The 4,221-nt window shown below is 28.8% G+C and overlaps 1 long non-coding RNA gene across 1 annotated transcript; it reads left to right on the top strand.

The window, feature by feature from the left end:
- The first annotated feature begins 469 nt into the window (after positions 1–469).
- Positions 470–3,497, top strand: LOC131656612 (uncharacterized). Its single transcript, XR_009300196.1, has 6 exons — positions 470–671; positions 1,064–1,330; positions 1,426–1,651; positions 2,131–2,219; positions 2,288–2,680; positions 3,313–3,497. It is a non-coding gene; the product is annotated as an uncharacterized LOC131656612 (long non-coding RNA).
- The last annotated feature ends 724 nt before the right edge of the window (positions 3,498–4,221 follow it).

Raw genomic sequence — 4,221 nt, 5'->3', positions numbered from 1 at the left:
ATCACTGTGAAGATTGCAGTTTGTTCATCACCGTATCTCGGCGCCAACGCATCTTAATCTCTATCATTTTATTTCTCTCGGGTACTTCTCGGTCTGTTTTCTTCGAATCTTTATTTTCCTAATGTAATCATACTATAGAAAATAGCAAGATGAGAACTTTGGCAACTTTGCCAAGTGTCATCTTTCTAGGTGCCATGCTATTTTCAGAGTTTCCATTTTAAGCAAATTTCCTATTTTTGTTTTAATTACTTAATTTTATTTTTTATTTATTTTATTTTCACAAAACATTTAATGTAAATGTAAATTAGGATACAATACCCTATTCCCTATTTTGTTGAGTTTTTCAATGCACAGGTCGTTTCATATTCATTTCTTTTTCCCAATTTATTTATTCTATTTATCATTTTATTGTATTATTTTATTTACTTATTATTTTATTTGCTCATTATCATTTTTCATTATTGGGAATCTGAAACATCTTACTTTTCCTCTTCATACGCAAAATGCCTTTCTCATATACCCATTCAAATCTCATCTCATTCTTCAAATCAACATCACACGTAGCAGTTAATATTCCCAAGTTCCAATTCATCATTCATGGAGCAGCCATCATCATTCATCGATTTTCCTTCAAATTTATTTTTTTCTCATGATTTGGATCTTCTTCCCAGGTAAACAAACCTTTCAGTTGGTGTTTATGATTTTTTTGAATTTCAACCTAATTCAGTGTATAAATACGTAACCATTGATAAGGATTTGTCACATATTTGTTTCTGTTTTGGCGATTTTCATTCCTCTTCATTGCTCCTCTTACATTTTTTCATCTTTCTAATATCCTTTTCAATCTCCCCCTTTCGGTATAAACCCTTTTGTTCAGATTTGATTTTTTATAACCCTTTTATATTTTACTGTTAGTTACATGACAAAGATGTGATTTTTATTGGTTTTTGTAGTTGTGGTGTTTACTAATTATTGAATCTTTCTTCCTCTTCTTTTACTGATTATTGTTTTTCATGGTTGCTTCCGTATGCTTGAGATTAATTTGAATTCATGTTTCAATTAGGGTGGTGTTAAAGGGAAGTTTGATGAGGCGTTGAAGTAGGTGCATGAAATAGAGAAACAAGGACTGATATATGATCAGTAGACACAATCTTGATATGCTGGCAATCTATGATTCAGATTTTTATAAGTGCGTGAGATAGAGAAATGGGTTCGGATAAGCTTGCCAGCATCTAAGAAGGAATTAAGTGATACACAATCCTGATGTGGTGAACATTAACAGGCCTGCATTGGATCAAGCTGTTGTAGTGTTGACACATATACGAAAAAAGTAATTTTGTTGTATATTTCAGAATTTCCTTTTTTATGTTTATAACTGAATTCTGTATGTTAATTTGTGACACACATGAGTTTGTATCCCTGCAGCTTCTTCAAGAGGTAGGCTCATATGTTGGTGAAGTTGTCAAAGTTATCGGCAAAATCAAAGCATTGGTCAACGTCAGCTAATTTTCTGTTCTAATTTGGATCAGAACAATTTACCTCACACTTCGCTGCTATATATCAATCTATCTTTATAATCTGCTGAATGTGGTGAACATTAACAAGCATGCATTGGATCAAGCAGTTATAATGTTGACGCATATACGAAAAGGTAATTATGTTTCTATATTCCCTACAGCTTCCATTTTATTATCAACTCATTGAAAACAATTGGTTTACTCATTAAAAACGATTGATAAAGGTTTCTATCATGTTCATCCTCAAAGGTTAGGGCATTTTGTTAGGTTTTCTCTTTTCTGCTGTCTTTTCTTCATTGTGTTTCTGCTATGTTATGCGTTTTTCTTTCTGTTATGTTTATTGAATTTGGTCTATGTGTCCTTTATATGATTTTCATCGTTTTTCCATTTAAATTGGTCCTGGTAATTGATTCAAAAATTAATAAGAAAATTAATGATTGATTCAAAAAAAAACTTGGTTTTTCCTTTTATGGTAAGTTGAATGCATTAGTATTTGATTTTGTGATATAGTTGATTGTTATTGATATGCTGACATTATAAAACTTATTTCATTAAATGCATATATATTTCTAACAAATTTGTTTCACTAAATGCTGATATGGATATTTTGTAGGTGATTTGTTCAACCCGTGTGTATAATGACGTTTGATGTTGAATCTCTCTTCAAGAATGCAACAGATATTCTTTCGAGTTCAACCAATTGTATGTATATTATCATTCATTTATTTTGAATTTTACTTATGCACTTTTTAATTAGTTGATTATTACAGGAATATCATTCAAGTCTGGGAACAATTAGACAACATCTAATTATGTTCAACTAGCTTCTACAATTATTTGGGTTCATATCATTTACCTCAAACTACTGTAGGATGACGGATTAGATGCAAAGGCTAATAATGATAAGGCTTATTGGATATGAGAATTGTCTATGGCAGGGATACATAGTGTCCTTAATAGGCCATGAGAATTGTATATGAGTGCATGTCATTTAGTTTCTAATGTTATTTATGAATATTCTTGATTTTAGGAATTTTTTTAATTTGATTTGAAAATATAATAGGAATCCCTTAAGAAGATTGCTTCTACTTTGATGAATGTTTCTCCCGACAATAAAAACAAGTTCCTGAAACTGATACAACTTTTGGATGGGTTCTTGAAATGTAATTTTCTTTCTCTTCTCTTATTATTTTTAACCTTTCATAGCCTCACAACAATTTGATTGACTTTTTAGGCTATTTTGAATCATTGGTTTAGGTATGCTTATGTCATTTCTTCTGCTCTTCATAATATTTTAAGGACTTTATGATTCAGGTTCAATAAGGTTCTCTTTTTAGTTTTTTTTTACTGTCGTGTGTGTTATTAACATTTTGATGTGCTGAGAAACTGTCATACTTCAGTCTCATATCAAACATGATTTGAGAAGAATATTGCACAACTATGTGATATGAGACTCAAGATTTTTCAGTGGTTCTATAATCTGTATTTTTGGTGTAGTTCCATTTAAAGGATTTGGTTGTTATAGGAGTTATTTAAACAATTATCACATTTGATTTCGTTTCCTTTTAGTTTTTTTTATTAAAAACAGTCCTAATTATTAGTTAATATCAACAGTTTGATTTGGTTCTCAAAGAATCAGTTCATTTTAAAAGCAACTGGCTCACTGAAAAGATCCACATGAAGTGACATTATGTCTGAAATATATTACTTGTGCAAAATCTTATACATATATGTTTATAACTATCGCTTGGTTTTATATCAAAACTAATTAATGTCCTGTGTCGATGGTTTTCAGAACATTGCAAAGGATAGTGACATCCGAGAAAACTTCAAAAGGCAATGTCAAATATAAGATGTATACTTCTAATGATTCAGGAATACTTCAAAGGTGGACTTTGCAATGTCTGGTAGCTGCAAATTTGCTTCAGTGTATATTTTTTTAGCATCTGCAGATTTAGTTACTTATTGTGAAACGATAAAACTAGCTTATATATGAAATGAAATTGAACTACTTTTTATTTCAATTAGCGGCAGTGAAAATATGATAAAGTATTGTATTTAAATAGAATAAGTTAAACGGTTTGTTGTAGATTTTTTTTTAATACATTTGTATGTGGCAGTTATTGAATTAGTAATTAATTAAGGAATGAATTTTTGTTTTTTAATTATGGAATGAATTGATATCATGCTATTACAATTTTCATGTAGTGACATCTTTCAAAATTAGTAGTTACTTCTTTACCAAAATTGTTTTTATCTATTTCCTTTCCCTTCTCCATGTTATTATTTATTTTGAAATAAATCAGTCTCTTTAAGAATGGATTTTTTTTACAATTTTCTGCAATTTAACTTTAATTAAAATAGTTGAATTTTTTTGTTCATTTGGTTATTTGATTTTTATCAAAACCATGTAATTTAGTCTTTCAATTTAACAAATAATTTGTCATTTATACAATTTCATTCTACTTTAATTTTTTTGTTTGTTTTTAAATAAATGTGTGTTAAGTTTGATAGATTAATTTCTTTGATATAATTTTTTATATATTAATAATCTCAATTAGTTATCATGTTAATATAAAATATAATAATAAAAATATACTAATAGTGATAGTGGAAATAATTCATCACTTACACAAATTTATTCTATTTTAATTTTTTTTCCAACATGCTTATTGTCTTTTCTTTTTTTTTTCCTTAGGTGTGT

This window comes from Vicia villosa, linkage group LG3 (genome assembly GCF_029867415.1).
Source record: "Vicia villosa cultivar HV-30 ecotype Madison, WI linkage group LG3, Vvil1.0, whole genome shotgun sequence".
NCBI lineage: Eukaryota > Viridiplantae > Streptophyta > Magnoliopsida > Fabales > Fabaceae > Vicia > Vicia villosa.
This window is presented reverse-complemented; position numbering and strand designations above follow the sequence as displayed.